Raw genomic sequence first — 17,861 nt, forward strand, 5'->3', positions numbered from 1 at the left:
GTAGGTTTGAACAGGATTCTAGGTCCTGTTTGTGTTTATCCATATTGTGGGAATTTTTTGTTTGTTGATACCCCAGGAGATTGTCAATTGCTCTTTGACTAAGGTTAAAGTGGAATTGAATCCTCATCGTCCCTACTCGCCAAATATCCCAGTTTGTTAATCTGGATTATGTGTCCTGACAGTTCATGTTTTGTTGCTGCTTCGAAACGGGTTGTTACCATCGATGGATGTGTATTCCAGCTAATTGATTTGTTTAGACTCCCTCAATGAATGAATGAATGAGGAAATCTTTCCAAATTAATGTACGATTTTCATTTGATTGTGAGTAACAATCCATTTAGAGTTTGAAAAATGTTGAGATCTTCATGCTGTCTAATCGCTGAAAGGAAAAAATGGAATTGTTACAAAAACTTACGGAACTTTCTTTTACATTTACAGGTCCCCTCTGGACAGAAGACCCGTGGAGGCTGGCTGTTTTGATGTGGCTCAGGTAGAGTTTATATCATGAGTTTTCTCAACCAATTTACGGGGGGAAAAGGCTAATGTGATAAACTTCTGGGTTTGTGATTATCTTGTAATCAGATATCATTTTCGGTGGAGTCTTAGGTCAACTATCTGATCTCCGCAATAATATGAATCTATTGGTGTGCTGGATCTGAACTGCTGCCTGGAAGCTGAGGCCTGAACAGCAGTAAAAAATGATCAAATCTTAGCAAGGAAACTATGCACATACTCAAATTCTCATGGCAGTAATGAACAAACAGTGGTAAACGTATGGCTTTTCACTCACTCTCCATGTTTGTGATTGTCTGAAGCAGGCTTCAGTTTTAATGGTGAAAGTAGCCATATGGGTAAACACTTTGAGCATAAAATATAATGACAGTTTGTGCTCTAAGTGGTTATATTTAAAATATCCCCTTCCCCGAAGGGATGTGCAATGTTCCCAGGGCTTCTGGCTGGCTAACCTACTCCCAGACCTCTTCCAATTGAGCTCATGAAGACGTGTGTGAGAACAACTTAGGATAAAAAAAAATGTCTTGCCCTCTGGGAAGCATCTGTTGTGTTGTTTCACAAGCAGCTTCTCTTCCTCATTCTCCCCCACTCCAACCAGCAAAACTGAAGGCAGGATTTGATGACTCAATGGAAACCTTACTGTTCAAAATCAGCATGATTTAACTCTTGATATCTTTGTTCTTATAAGAAAATAATGAAGGAACAAAAAAACTGGGATTTACACAGTGCTCTTCATGCAGGATAGTCTTGGTTATACAGTGGTGGCGTTGGATGCAGTGGGAGGGGGAGGTGACTGTAGGCATGGTTGAAGAGGCGGTTGTTACAGTGGAATTTAAAAATAAATAAAGAGGGGTTGAGGCTGGGATTTCCAGAGGTTAGGGGTGCAGTGGCTGAAGGCACAACAGAACGCAGTTAGAATAGTAAACTATTTTTCACAATGGAGAAATTGCATCAGTAATATAGTGAAATGTTAGAGGATGCTTTATTATCATTTATCAACCTCTTTCCTTGATGTGATGTACATTGCACAAATGGGGTGTTTCTTTATATTTTAAAAAAACACTGATGAATAGTTTACAGAGCAGTGCTGGCGAACGTTTTCCGGTAGATCTTTGAAATATCTATCTTATTCCAATTGGGGCTTTGTAAGTACATTTGTGTTCAACTTGTGGCAGTAAAGCATAATGCCACCAATCACAGAGGTATTAGTATCGATGTTAACCCTTTTGAGGGCAGTACCCATTGAAAAATTAACAATCCTCATTGTTAATGAGGGGGAGGCATACATCATTTCTTGCTCTTCAATGGCTGGGCAAGGGAATTTCTCATTTGACTTTCGATGCTATTTTGCGGTACTAACATAGTATCGATTGTCTCTGTTTTATTATTTGAAATTTTCCACCCACCAAAAGACAATTTGTTGTGGGTGTGTTAAAAACCAGCATTAGTTTTTTGCTTAAGAGTTTGTCACTCCACTTGATTAGCAGGTTCACTGTTACAGGCACCAAATCAAATGCAAGGATTGCCACTGAAGGCTTGATTTTTTTTGTAATATAAAGAAACCCCCCCCCCCCCATTTGTGGATATACATCAAATCAAGGAAAGAGGTTGATAAATGATAATAAAGCATCCTCTGACATTTCACACTTCGTCTATTTTACTGGTACAGTTTCCCCATTGTGAAAAATATTTTACTATTCTTGCTTTCTGGCAGTAACACTGGCTTCTCGAGTTTCTTTATTGCAAGTGTTTCATGTTGCATCCATGAAAGTGCTCAGCCCAGTTCTGAAAAAGCAGCTTGCAAAACCTCAAGAGCTGCCTGATATAGTCTGAATGAATAACCTTCAAGCATGGCAGAATTTTAGTACTAACCTTCGATAAATGTCTTGCTTTGAGTGGAAACTTTTTTTTGTAAAGTTCTTGAATACATTGTGCAGTTTTGTAGTATTGTGACATGCCCAACTTTATTGTTCGTGAAAGACCTGCAGAACCCACACTTTGCAGAGAGAGCACAATGCCTGCGGTTTTTAAACCAGTATTGTCATTTTCCTGTAAGAGAAGCCAGTGTTTGTGTGCACGTTATCAGATTATGAAACGAAAAGCAAAGGGTGGTTTTGCTCTGATTAAGAATTTACATTTCAGCAAATAGTCTTTAACTTTCAAAACTGAACTCGTGCCTGTTCTCAAAATTCATTGCAATTTACATTATTGCAAGCAGAGCTTTTTCACTTTGTTTGCCCTTCGTGAACCTTTACGTGTATCCAGGGGGGTGTTTAATCGGTTGTCTGCTGCTCTACAATAACCATCGTGTGTTTATCTGAGCAGTCAACTTGCAGATGTCATGCTGACAATTGTAACCAAAGCTTCAGCAAAAGTAAATGGAAACCTGACCTTAATTGTTCGAAACCCTTTTTTCCCCCCAATTGCAGCTCTTTGCATCGCGTGTGTTGGGTTTAGACTTGTGTTTTTTTTTGTTCTGCTACTGGGTGCTGTGAACAACTGGTGTTTTACAGCCCTGCATTCGCATGTCCAGTGCCTTTCAATGGGGCCTGCTGGTGAGCACGTTTCATCTTACCCATTTAGGTCTCTGCTTCTTGTCATGATCTTCTTACTTCACTTACTCACTCACTATATTGCTTTCTTAAATGTCGCCCATCTGTCTTTCTGGTTTTATTGTCTGTTCTTGGTTTAGCTCCCAGATGTGAATCATAACTCTTGTCATCACAATCTGAGTTTTGACATTTTACTCTTTCTAACACCCTCCACCCCACTATCCGCCCAACATAAAATAGGGTACAGATAAATGATACTCTCAGATCTATTTTGCTATCTTTTTAACAGGGAAAAAAGTGGAGTATAAAAGAAAATCATTTGTGGCATAACTAACATAATATGAACTTACTCTTGCTTATTTTCCATAATTAATTGGTAGAACTTTCCCAGGTAGCTGGGTCGATTTACCTTTGGGAATAATTGAGATACGTATGCCCTTCTTTCCCGCAGGAGGTGAAAGGAGCAGATTTGGTGAGCCTAATGCTGTTAGCATTGCTCCCCTCTACCTTTGCGATCTCCTAACCCCTATCAACTTGACCCTTGCCTGCGTTCAGCCGGCTGCAGCCTGCTTCACGTCCCCCGCCTCGCCCGCCACACCATTGGTGGGTGGGCCTTCAGCCACTCTGCCCCCACCCTCTGGAACTCCATCCTGCAGCCCCTCCACCTCGCCCCTTTCCTTGCCTCCTTCAAGAACTCCTCTTCGACCGTAGCTTCCATCACCCTTCTCCCCGCCCCCAGCTGAAAACCAGCTTTCAAATTGAGATCGACTTTTAAGAATTTAATACATGATCTTGATTTTGTTTTAAATTGACTTTCAGCCAAGCAGTAAGTGGAATTTTTGGAATCATAAGTAAGTCAGGTGGCACTTGGGATGTACACTGATGGATTTTTCAAGGGTTCCCCTGGGTTTGAAACATCTGTAACGTGACTTGCTTAAGTTGTTTCATAGTTCCTTATTCGTAATAATCCCTACATTTGATGTTGAATGTTATCACATCAAGAAATCTTGAAATGCTTCACAGGATTTACTGTTTTGTCTGTGTTTTTGTAGGATAACAAAGAAGTCAATTTGCGCACAACAATATCCCATAAACCGCCATTGAAGTGAACGACTAATTTTATTGCGAATTGTTGGTCAGGGCACTGGGAGTAAATCCCTTTTCTTTTTGAACAGTAGCATGGGACATTTGTCCAATCTGAACAGGCATCAGTCCATGGATTACAGTCATATCTGAAGGATGACACCTCTGCCAATGCAACATTCCACCAGCACTACATTGAGAGTGTCATCCTAGCCTGATATTAAACCTCAAATTTCTGACTCGGGTAAGAGAGCTACCAACTAAGATAGGCTGGCACCCTTTTTGTGTCGATGCTTATTAAAGCATTTCAAATCCTCAACAAACATTTATAATTTATTGCCTTTTTTTGATCATTTATCAAATTGCACCTATAATGGATGAGATGTGCTTGGGCAAATATTATTCTGCTTTATATTTAAAGACTTATTGGAATTGATTTTAACATGAATAGTTTAGAATCGATTATTGCTGTCCAGCTAAGCAGATTTTTTCTTTTTTGGCTTATTAATATGATGAACATTTCTGCACTTGTGGCACTGGGTGGAGGAGCAAGAGCTGATTTAAAGTGTGCAAAATGTGTTTTAATTGGCTTGATGTCTTATTCTTCCATAAAATTAACTGAGATATTCATGAGGTACCAACTTTCATTTTTAAGAATGACTTTTGCCACACAGCAGCCAAGATATCAGGCAGGTTTCAGGTGAACTGGCACTGCTGAAGCTTCATTCTTATCGAATGTTGACATTCTTCTGAACCCAGCGATTAAGGATATGTTGATTGTTGAAATTGTTCCTTCAGTTATTTAACTTGGATTTTACATTTTTGTGGGAGCTTTGTTAGGCTGGTATTCATGACCTTGGCACTCCAGAACGTAGTGTGATGACATTCGCATGTGGTTTTCAGTGGATTGTTGGAGTATCTACAAAACTGCAGTTGAACGTTGAGTCTGAAAGGTCTTAGAATTCTGCACCACATGGACAACTTTTAAGGTGTGTGGCTGCTTTGACAGCTCTGCCACTGTTTCTATTTGAAAGATGGAAAGATGGTATTTCACACGCTGATGTCCAGATAAATAAACTTAAAAGATCTATTAATCACACTGTGCTTGGGGCTTTGGAATGCATCAATCTGTATTTATCGTAAGTACAAATGCTTCTCCAAGTTCTACTTTTTTGGCAAATGCATTTTCTCATTGTCCAGATGTAAATGCTATGGTTAGTTTTTAACTGTAGTCAGGAAGTTTGAGTGAAAAAAAACATTTTCTTTCCCACTGAGTGGGTGAATTTTAAATCGTTTGGACCCACTTAGATCATCTCCTAGTCTGTGAAGATTGAAATGCTCCATGTTAAATACATTTGAATTATAGATGAGTATTGATCTGAAGTGGAAAGATCTTATTTCCCAGCGCCTTGGGACGTCCTCCCGACGTGAAAGGCGCTCAATAAATGGAATCTTGTTGTTGTTGTATTTATCTCTATTAAAGTTGACACAGTATCTAAAGTGAACATCAGACATCATTGCATCAGCGCAAAAATCTGTAATGGTGTGTGTGGGAGTGGTTTCTCTACCATTTTTCTCCTTTTTCCACTCAACCAAAGCTGCTTTATTCATTTTCTTCTCTCCCCCTCCTTTAATTTAACTGAGGTATGGTTCTATAGAGTTGCACTGGTTCTCTAACCCACCAATCCATTTATTCATTTGTGAGTGTTGGCCGTCTATTTTATTCTGGAGCCATTACTGCCAAACCCTGTCTCTTCTCATGTACACAGAAATCTTTCATCCTTAATCCATTGGCACTGAGGTCATTTGTTTCACCTTTATTGCTTTAGTAATTTCAAGACTGGGGTTTAAATCCAGGACCTTCTGGTCTGTCTAGTCTGATGCTCTACCATTCAGTGTCCTTAGTCAAATTGGCCTGATCTTCATTGCAAGAACTGCTTCAAAATTAAGTCATTTACTGCTGCTGTGGTAGTGATCTGGGTAAAATGATCTGTAAATACTGGAAATTAACTTTTATTTGTATCACGCTCTCGTCGAAGTTCAGTACATTCTTTCTAAAACCAGATATTGCCTTATCCTGCCATGACATGATGGTTTACATTGGCCGTGTTGTAAATCCTGTCACGTAGGTCAGCTAGTCTGAAAGAACTTCGCATTATTATTACTATTATTATTGGACATGTTTCCATCGGCTCCTCCCTGGTGATGATGATCATAGGTTTGTCTCGTCATGTCGTTTTTTTAAATAGGTTCATTTTGAAGCAGTTGTTGCAATGAAAGTCTATTTCTAAATGCTGCAGAGTGTAACTTGTGTGCTCTTCAATTCAGGCTAAAACTGAAAGCCATTGCAATAGAACAGTCATAAATTGGTGTGACCTTTTCATTGGGCTATATATAGAGTTGAAATTTCCAATTGTTTTATTAGCTTAAAGGCATGTGCCGTTTCCTTTTCTCTGGTGTTTGGCCATTGACTTTTCAAATTGAATGTTTCGCCCTGTTACGATGGCAGAACTTTTGATCCTTTGCCAGTTCCATTCCTCAGAGTTTGAAAGGAAGCAACCCTAAAGTGGCAGTGTAGGAGGACCGCAGTCTTGCGCTTGACTGTTTCTTGTGATTTGTGTTGCTGGCTATTTGTGAAAAGCTTTACCATAATGGTTTGAAGCACTGAATCTCTCCTTTCGCAGCAAACGCTTAACATCATGTTGAAACGTACTTAACTGATCATTTCTAATTTTATCAAGGTTGGTAATTGGTGACTAATTTCAGTGCGTCTAATTTATTTTTTTTTACTGAGATTGTACAAAAATAGTCCCACAGCACCTCCTTCGCTGATTGCATCAGGATCGCTTCTGCTTGCTTTCTTACAAATACAAACTTTGTTTTAAAATTTCAAATTTGAGGCCATCACATCCTCCTGACGTGAAAGGCTCTTCACACATGTCATTTTGTATTGTATCATTTTACATAGGTGGGGTACATTTTCAAGGTCACCTCCTCCCAAGGGGTAGAGTAATTTTACGAACGCACTCGAGCTTAAATCTTGCCATTTAGAAGAACTGTCTTAAAGTCCACATTTGCCACTAACTTTATCGCGACGCAGTGGAGGAGGAGCGATTCTCTCACAGAGCTTGAGAATTTCCCACTCTACAATCAAGATGAGTAACTAGAGCTGTTTGTTTTATCTTCTCCGACCCCAGTACTTCTGGTCAACCGTTTTGGAATTGAAATTCTATGTCTGTCGTGTAGATTGAGAATTAACATCTAATCTGTGGCTGACTACAGGATTTTGAATTTATGGTGACATACAAACCATCCATCATATATCATCCATCATATCCATCAATTGGCTGCCGTGTTTCTGTGAAGTGCTTTGAGATATCTTGAAGACATGATATGGCACCATATCAAATGCAAGTACTATCATTACATATGGTCAGGCCTAACTTCAATAAAGCTTCTTTTGTGGTAAAATGTCCTACTGGCAAAAAAAACTCTTAAATAACAAACTCCAGTTTGAGGACACAACATGTATATGTTTGCAGTAGGATAGTGAAGCCCATTCGTGCAATGTCCAGTTTCTGGAAGATGGGTGTAAATTTGGATTATGTAACGCACAAGTTTTTTTTTAATTTTTCTTTCTTTTTTTTCTTTTCTCTCCCTAAACAAATGAAGTATCGTCTGTTCAACTGTTCCTGTTCCGTTTTCATAGAATTGATTTTTAGCTGACTTTAATATCTCACCACAGCAGGGCATATCATCAATCATTATTAGACTTGGAGGGTAAAAGCAATTTCATTCCCAGTGATATGGATTATTTGCTGGATTCTTTAATTTTCCTAATGCACTTTTTTTTTTACTGTTACAGCTCTCCTTATTTTGTTACCAAACCCTGTGTGGTCTTGTTTCATGCAATGGCGATGGGTTCACGCGTACAGTCAATGCTGACGGAGAAAAGCGGCAGGAATGCGTGTTAGGAGACTCCCTGATTCTGCATTGTTGTAAATGATGCGTGTTAACCAGCATGTCCTGAGCTCTCAGGAGCTGCATTCCTTGGATTCCTCTTAATCCTAAAGTTTTCCACTCTGGAAGTTAGAACAATGCAGGAGTTTTTAAAAATCCAGCCACCTGAGTTTTGTTCCAGGACATGTTTGCATCAAAATACTAGGAAATTAACCGCCATCATTTTACCTTAGAACTGATGAGGTCTTTTTTGTTCCATCATGTTACAGCTTCTGAACTGATCACTTGTGTTCTCGCCCACTGCAAACACAACAGTTTCCCGGGCAACATATAGTTTGGCGATATTTGCCGACTGGCTGGGGAGTTGCCTGCTTTCGCACATTGCATCCTGACTGATTGACACGGGTTCAGACCAATGCCATAATGTCATAATTTATAATTGATTTCCAAAAAGGTTGTCCAGTTTTATTTTAGCTGCTGCAATTTCTAAACAGAACAGTTGCATAACGCGTATTCTTGCAAAGCCTCAGTTCTTTGTTGCTGTAGTAAATTATGGGGAGGTGCAGTTGTTGTTTCTCTTAGCTTAGGAATGCTCATAATGACAAAGTTTGAGAACCCCTGTGCTAACTTGGATTTAAAATTCGCCTCTTTGCCACGTGAGAGTAAAATTCTAAGACTCATCATCCGTTGATCTCCACATTTCTCAATTGGCGACTTGCATATTGCCAATCTGTAGTGTGAGGTTTAAGAGTATGGATTTTTCAGCTTTATTTTCATGTGATGAAAAATGCCTCGTGCAACACGAGACTATTTATTATTGTATTGAATCTTCTGTTTGAAAATTAATACCTAAACCCATTATTCGATTTTCATCTTTGTTATGCGGTACCGTAGGAAACTGTGATGAAGTGGCTGGAAAAATCCTTGGATTTTAATTAAATAGATTTTTGTTTCTTCCATCCCATGCAATATTGAATTCCCTGTTGCAACAGTGTTTTATTGTGTTAAGTACTGTATTACCATTTTTCTATTTAGTTTCTGTAACATTCTACATAGCACAACCGCAGATAAAAGATTGGGTTTTCATTTCATCTGAAAATGTGGATGAGAATAACATTATTATATTATATTAAAGCATATTCTGTGAAATGCTTTCAGACGTCTCAATAAAGTGATAAGGTGCTGTATCAAATGCAAGGATTATTATTATTATCTGCTCTTTATAGAATGGCAACATTACAAATATTTATAGCTTTATTGTATCAGCTGAATGTAAATGATTTTAAGGGCTTCTGCCTACACAATGTGTTTGTCACCGTACACTCATCGCTTCCCAAACATAGGTCATCATTCTTAAATATAATGCAAATGATCTAGCAATGTTTTCTCAGATTAAGAGATACTATATATAGGGGAATGTTGCAGTACTGTTGTCATCAATGTTTCAGTGAGAAAAGTGGGGCCTATTTTCAAACATTGTTCTTTATATTTAATCCTTATAAAATTACCAACAAATGTTTTAAAACTTGAAGCTTTGTTCAAGCAATGTGTTGCTGGAAAAAATACACTAATAACACAGTAATAAAGCAACTCAAATTACTGAAGCTATTACTGTAACATTTGGAAATACCCTAGCCGAATTGTTCCCTCTTGCCTTTCACTTGGCCCTTTTTTAAAAAAAACTATAACCTTTTTATTTTAACTTTGAAACTCTTTCTTCACACTCGCCTGCTATTACTGTCCGTTTGGGAAGTGGGAGCTAATGGGCCTGCATTACAGACGCCAGTCAGACAAGGTTTCAGAGGATTTGAGGATATGAATTAGTCCCTGAAAGTGGTTGCAATTTAAATTGATGAGTTGGTGCATGCACTGTGATTCCCCCCCCCCCCCCCCCTACAGAAATTTGCGGAACTTGTGCTGAATTACCATTTTTTAAAAAAACAATCTAAATTTTCGGAGCTGAACTCCTGCTTGGAGTTTTTTTTTAGTATAGTGCTTTAATTTGCCATTATTTACAGAATTTAATGGGACACCTTGGTATCTGATACTTAGTCATGCATTGTACCTCAACAATTGAGGTACAGTGCATGACTGAGTATCCACCCCGTGGAGGGTGAGGAAAGTAGCGATCAATCTGATATTACCACAGCACTTTCTTCAAAAGGAATCCTTTTATTCATGATTTATTTATGGTTTTTCTACCATGATACTTTCCTCAGATCATTTTAGATATAGATTCCCGGCGGAGTTCCTAATTATCCTGGCGCTTTAGACATTTCATATTGATTACCCTTTCGATTGCTATTTATTTAAACCGAAATCTGTTTTGAATATTACACCCAAGCTAATTTTAAGTTGAATCTTTGCATTAATGTCTAGGATGATTTGAATATTCATCCAGTTTTCAATGCTTGTGATACCTGTAAAATACCAAAGAAATACTCGGATATTTTCTTGGGAGAAATATTCAAATTCCGCTTAGCTGCAATCGTTCAACTGAAGAGTTCTTGCACATCTTAAAATTGTATTTATGCAGGGATTTTTTTGCTGTCTTTAAGTGGAAAAGCCTTTCTGAAATCTTCCTTTAGAAAGAATGAGAATAGTGGAAACTGGTAGTTAATTCAGACAGGATTTACTCACATCCCAGACTCACTTGACATTGATGCATGTGTACTTTCCAGTAAGAAATTGGGTTGTCCGGGGCTGATTTTTTTTTTTCCCCCCCTCCAAAGCTGAAAATTGTTAGCTCAATCCCAGACAGGATCAAAACTACACTCCTTGACCCTGTAAGGTTTCGTTTCACGCGAGGAAGTGGCCTTAACAATGGAGCCAAACGGCAAAGCTTTCTTTTATTTTTAACACGTTGCATCCTAAGGAGCTAATATCTTGAGACTTCCAGGACTGAAGAGGCATGTCTTTTTTTATTATTGCTTCCAGTTTATTTTTCGATGCATGTGTGTAAGGAACTACAACCGTGGGTTTTAATTCAAACTGTTTGACATTGAAACAGTTGATGCATGCAGAACCTTGTATTACTAAATGGATGTTGCCACTAGGTGGCACGACGTAGTGAACACTGGGAAGATATTGCCTCAAAAGGGAGTGAGCAATTCAGCTAAATAGTTCAGAACTGAATGCATCTTTTTGTCAACTGGGATCCGAGACCTATTTTTCCACAGTGGACGTGGCATACAGTGAACTTGCATTTCAAGGCTTCAAATATCCTCCAGATCTACCTCTGTCCTTACCTCACCACGAGCTGGTGGGCCAAGCCAGGATTTAGCCCCTTGGGATGTCCTCCCAACATAAACTGGAAGCAATAAAAAAACATACCTCTTCAGTTCTAGAAGTCCCAACATTATATACTGAGGTGTCCAATTGAATTCTGTAAATAATGGCAAAATAAAGCACTAAACTCAAAAAAATTGTAATTCTATATAAAAGCGCTGTATCAAATGCAAGGATTATTATTATTTCATTTCATAACTAGTAAAGTTTAAAACAATAATACACTTTGCTTTGAACATTGATTCCTTTTGGGGGATTTTGTTTTTGGTAAGTCAGTTGGTTGTCTGGCACATGCGGAAACCGTGGTGGGGGGGGACACTGAATTATGTAAATTTGGGGATTGTATTGGAGGTTGTAGGGTAGATGGGGACTCACTGTACTATAATTTATACTGTGTGTGTATGTGAGAGAGGATGTCGCTTTATGGAAGGAAGTCAATTACCTTGATTACTTTGATCAATGTGTATACACTGCACTTTATCCCAAGGTGATATTTGGTGGGATAAAATCCATAATTTTGCTGAGTATGGTTTGCTCTTGTGAGAGCTAATTTGAATTTTTTTATATCTGCTTTCTTATGTTTTTAACTTAACCTGGTTTTGAGTTTGCAAGCTTGTTCAGTAAGTCACTTTTTCCATAATGATTTTATATAATAATAATTCTTATACTCAGCTGCATTGATCTGTCCTCTAGTTTCTTTTTCCAGTGTTGTTATTATACATAAACTAATGAATGGTTTGTCAGGACTTTAGTGTTTACCTCAATGTTTCCAGGGTGTTTTAGGTCTCCAGACTCTGCGATGATTCCACAAATGGCAATCATGTGCTTCAGAATCAACCTCACATTTTGATTCCTAAAGTAATTGAAAACTTTTTTCAAAAAGAAAAACTGCACTGTGTTCATCTGTATTTTGAAAAGATAAATCCACTAACTCTGGGTGATTGACTGAAGTTTGGTTCACATAGAAATACCGTGTGGTTGTTTTGAATTCAGTCCATCAAACCTTGATCATTCTTATGCAAAATACCAAGTTGATTTGTTTTGGGAGGTTGGAAACTTATTTTCTGGGGAGTGGTGCTGCTTTCACAATTTAAACAAAAGTGTAATTTCATGCAGCTGTAGTGCTAAAGCTGNTTTTTGTACGTTTACAAAATTTGAATGCTTCACGCCTGCACCTGACCTCGCCAGGTTTGCTGTTGTGGTCAGATTTCCTCTGGGGGTGCAAACCAAACTCCACCTGCAGTGCTAAATGTGATAGAAAAGTAGTTAATAGAGCCTGCTGCAGTATTAAATTATGTTCTTCCCCACGAGGTGATTGACGCCCCGGAGATTACAATTTCACATTGAAAAATGTACACAGCGAGCGAGGTTCTCCCGATAGTTCAGTGAGTTTATCCAGCAACAACAAGATTACATTTGTATCGCGCCTTTCACGTCGCTAAAACTACAGTAAGTAGTGGAGTTGTGATGACCAGAGCAGTCCACGTTCTTTTCTTCAATTGGTGGATTATTTAGGTAATTTCACATCGGGCAGCACTGGAGCTTTCAGTGCCTGGTTAGGAAGGGAGAATTTGTACAGAGTTATTCCCCATCACCATCCAATAACTGCAAGTGCCCAATTACGCATGTAAATTGAGGACCGGACCTGGAAGTCCAGCAGCTATTGACTGGGATAACTTATTACCTGGAATTAGCCTTTAGCAGTGACTTGAAGGTGGGGAAAGTTGGATTATATTCCTTTCAATTGAGGGGTTAAGTTAAGGAGTGAAATGATGGGAATGTTTAAACTAATAAGGGGAATTAACCAGGTAAATTGAGATTGACTACCCTTCAGTGGAAAACTCAAAACAAAAGGGACATTAAAGATGATTACGTTCAATCAATCCAGCTCATTATTTTTGCCTAAAGCAAATTTACTGCTTTATTTGGTTTTAAAACCTAACTGTTTTAAGCAGCTCAATGCCGTCAACACCATTTCATTTATCTTAACAGCGCTGCAGCTGAGGTCAGGGTTGCAATTAGTAACAACACTGAAAACTAAATGGGTTTTGAAACTATTTCATGTGGCAGATAATGCTGTAGGCGTCACATTGTGGGGTTACAATGTTCTACTTGCTATGTTGGCAAAACTTTCGATGTGTTTTGAATAGAACTTCGTAGTCTAAGTGGAGAACACAGAATTTACTACCCGTAAACAGTCCATAATAACCTTTGTGTCTCTTAAGATTCTTTTAGCAGTGTTAATTATTTTAATGTTTGTTGCTGGAGGTTCTCAGTTTTTCTGGATGACCATCTATATTTCAGCTTTGTAGGTTTTTACTCACTGGGCTATGGATGATTTTATTTATGAAGCAGGTGAGAAGGAAATCCTTCCCTGCTTTTATTCTCTTTCATTGTTTCTCTCTTGAGTCTAAATGTTCTTGATGCATTTTATGTGCGGTTTCTTTCACTTAGCCAAGATTTGTGAACCTATCTTCTGAGCTGTGTTTTGCAGATATATTGGCACAGCTATATGAGATGCAATTTGTTTTGTGTCTGTGGTCGGTGAATGTGCTATTGAAATGTCGTGAGCAGTAAATGCTGAGGATATCTGGTAGATGTGTGTCTTCCTTTGCAAGTTTTTTGCTTGGATTTGTTAAGCGCATTGCACTTATGTACAGTTTAACAAAAAAAAGCAAAGGGTTGTTGCAATATCCTTCACTGGGGAAAATTCAGTATTTGATTTCAAGGTTGCTTCACGAGATGTAGCTTTGAGTATTTGAGTGTCCATTTCTTGTGGATTTCTATACTTGAAATTCATTCTTCATTTTCTGGTGCTGAGATTATGTTTAATTTGCTTTTTATATAAAATACATAACCCATTTTTTTTGAGACTCGCTTATTTCTTCAACTTCAGTTTGGATTGATATTTCCTCCTGTTTTTAGAGGAATGCGCACCTTCAAATGCAATGAGTTTGCAGATCTGTGGGTAAGCCCGGAGCTACTGGTGTAATTGAGTATATACGTAATTGTTCCATCAAGCCTCGTGACTTGTAAAGGCAAAGCTGACAACAGCATTTCTGTAGCAAGTAGATACCGTATAATTTAGGACTAATAAATAATCTACTTTGGAATGACATAAACATACATTTCATGAAATCTTTTTGATTTCAACTTTGGAAGAGGTGACAAACACAAATTTGCATTTGTTAATTGAAACTCATTTCACCATTGAAATGCTGCACAATGCAGAGGTCAAAGAATTGAGAAATTTGCATTTCATAATGGAAATCCATTGTATGATTCAAATGACAACTAATCACCTGGCCTCGATCCAGTAATTTGTTTTCGTGAATTGAAGCCAAGCTTTCTTCTGTGGTTCAAAAGATAGTGGTCTGCTGTTGTGTTGGTACAAGGCCAAGCTTATCACCAGTGATCTTTCTCTCACTTCAAGCCTCCAATCTTTTTCGTGCTCAGTTTCAAGAGTTTGCTTGCTGCCTTTCTAGTTCCACTCAACTTTATTAATGCTGCTAAGCTTACAGTATCTCTGAACTTAGGGGTGGATATTATATGCAAATAACTGATGTAAATTAAGATAGTACTATCATTTGGGAATTATATTGTACATCCACTTGTATAATGGTACAATTAATTGTACATTCGAAAATTTCTAAAGTTTTAGTGCATGTAGTTTTGTGTCCATCAACGGAAAGATCCTGAAACCTTCATATGCTTTGGACAGGTTTCATCTAAGACACAAATTATCTAACTTTATCTGAGTCCAGACTGTATATATGTAACTCTTTTTTAACAGCAGAAACAATGGTTCTTTTGGTGGTGTGTACTATAGAAGCTGGAAAAAAGAATCTGTGCAATGAAGATAATGAAGCAAAGTCTTAGGACATGTTAGCTCCTCAAATGCATTCTATTTTTTAAGAGGAGATATTTACAGCAAAGAGGTGCCTGCCACCAAGGAGCAATACTGTGTGCTGCCTCTTCCTAGCTCTTTTTTTTACTCACATGCCTGACTAAGTGCAGGCGATATCATCTACACTTGACAGCATTTGCATTTCACCATTAAATAATAATAATCCTTGCATTTGATGTAGCTCCTTATCATGTTTTCGACATGTCTCAAATTTCACTATTAAAGGTTGTAAATGAAATCCAAGGATTATTGTTCAGTCTCTTTCCAACAAATCTCTTGTTTTGCCAAACAATTACTGATGCATTTTACCTCCTCTTTTCGATCTTGGTGCTTTAGATCCCTTAATAAGATGATTAGGACACTAATGAAAAGCTGGTGAATATTCCTGTTCTTCTTTTCACAAGTATGTATGAGGGCCTTCAAGCAATAGGATTCTTGATTCCACGCTATGTTTTTAATATTTAATCCAGCATTCAAGCAAGTCCTTTACTATTTATGTGACTTTTTTCTGGTGTATAGTATTTAACCTAGTTTTTAATTCTACATTTTCGCTGCCATTTTGTTGTTTGGTTAAGAGATGGATTATTAGTTTATTACAATAACTTTCTGTAAATCTGTCAATTTCCAAAAATGGCTGAGGGACCTTTTTAGAAGGTAATATTGAGAAGACCATGCAGTTCCTGAAATTTTACTGCTTGTGTTCCAGTTTTCATATGTATCTTTCTTGAGCTTGTTTTCTGCTTGTAGTACTGTGTAGTTGTGTGCTTCAATAAAACTTTGCCGATAGCATGAGGAAAGTGAGCACTGCATGAAAATTGTCTGGGATTTAACAGCAGTGGGAGTTACATGACTGGAAGAACAATATAACAGGACTTGTATTGTGGTGGAAAGTTGTGTTTGCTGCTTTGCTTGAAATGGAGCCATGCAGTGCGAGTACTTTGCTTGAGCTGCACCAATATGAAAGTTGACAGGAAATGTCCTTTCATGTAGCTCAAAATGTTGAATACAAAATGTGACCATCAATGAATGCTGTACGACTAATTAGCCACTCAGAGCTGAAACATTGTCAGAAATCGCATGGATCGGCTTCTTTGCATAAATAAGCTTTCTATTCTAAATACTCCTAGCTTGATTTGAAATATGGCCCTGAATATTATTTGCAATGTAAATGATCCATGGATGAAATGCCTTTCATTTTGAAGTGTTGTAAACAGACTAATATGCCAAGTTTCTTTCTCTTTCTAAGCTTTTCTGCTGGTGTAAATCGCAAGGACGGCCTATCTCCGTCTCTTTCTTCACTTTAGTAAGAGCTTATAATCCTTGTATTTGATATAGTGCTTTTCACGTCTTCCAGATGTCTCAAAGCACTACACAGAATATACCGTAAAGTGACTGTATATTTGTGGGCGAAACACGGCAGCTAATTGCACACAGCAGTGGATTAAAGTGACCAATTTATTACTGTTTTATTTTCTTGAGGGATTATTATCAGGCGTGTGGATTAAGTAAACTTACTCAAGGTTTTGCCCTGCTGGGAATCGAACCCAGGTCTCTTGCTTGCAAGGCAAGTGCTCTAACCACTGAGCTACAGGACCCCACTAGTTTTGCTACCATGGAATCTGGGGTCAACTCAACCTACATATAGCGTATCTTCTTCACTGCAGCACTGTAACCAAGTTTCTGTTGCATTTACATTATAAATCAATTGAGACATAAAAAGCTTGTGTGTGGTAACGACAACAAAGTTAACACTAGGATGGACAAATTGGACAGAATTTTTCTCATGAAATACACTATGAAAAATCATTGAATGCAACTGCCTCTCAATCCAACGTGTATGCATTTTAGATTAGATTATCTGACCACACAGTGCACTCTAGTTTCATCCAAAACAATACCATTGTGTTTGTGAAGTTACTTACATTTTAAAGGAAGCCAAAGCACCTGCACATTACTGAAGTGACTGAATCTGCCGTCAGAAGTGTAATGCAATGAATTATTTTCAATCTCAAACAAAGTTTTCATTTCACATACCATTCCATCTATGCGGGTCTTGTACGAGACTAGCAACAAAGTAATGAATTGTAAACCATATCTTCCATGTGAACTAAGTTTCATTAAAACTTGAAATGCAACAAATCAGACTTCCACAAGACAAAAAACAAAAAGCTTGTGGTTGGACTGGCTTTGGAATCAACTTGCTCCCAGTCGCAATCGGGAGGGGACTGTCACATACTTGGTCAGTAGCAAAAGATAATCTGATCATGATGCTATTAGTCTCAACGTAGTAAATTAACCTGACTTTAATTTTGAATGCACTCGTGCAAAGTCCAGAGGTGAAAAAGAAGTGTGCTGCCTTCCAATTCAATATTAACGTAATTGCCAAAGACTGGATAATGCAGTGGGTTAGAACGTGTCAGAGAGATGACGCAAAAGTCTTTGTGTTGTTTGCTCAGTGTTCCAAGAAAAATGAGTGGCATTCTTCACTCAATTGTGAGTGAAACTTGAATGAAGCCACCCTTCCTTGTTTGAGGTAGCTTTGAACTGCCTTGCCTAGC

General features: G+C 38.1%; 1 protein-coding gene and 1 non-coding gene across 3 annotated transcripts in view; one reads left to right on the top strand and one right to left on the bottom strand.

Moving 5' to 3' along the window:
* The first annotated feature begins 438 nt into the window (after positions 1-438).
* The window catches only part of LOC103174820 (cytoplasmic protein NCK1), a 40,875-nt gene continuing 23,452 nt past the window's right edge, over positions 439-17,861 (top strand). The window contains exon 1 of one of the 2 annotated variants that reach the window (XM_007887371.2): positions 439-490. The gene's annotated coding sequence lies outside the window, so the exon portion shown is untranslated. Of the gene's footprint in view, positions 491-4,288; positions 4,393-17,861 lie in introns of those variants that run through there. The other variant, XM_042339259.1, reaches the window with a different exon arrangement.
* On the bottom strand, positions 16,827-16,898 carry trnaa-ugc. Its single transcript has one exon. It is a non-coding gene; the product is annotated as a tRNA-Ala (tRNA).

The sequence above is a fragment of the Callorhinchus milii genome, unplaced genomic scaffold, assembly GCF_018977255.1.
Source record: "Callorhinchus milii isolate IMCB2004 unplaced genomic scaffold, IMCB_Cmil_1.0 Scaffold11, whole genome shotgun sequence".
Lineage (NCBI taxonomy): Eukaryota > Metazoa > Chordata > Chondrichthyes > Chimaeriformes > Callorhinchidae > Callorhinchus > Callorhinchus milii.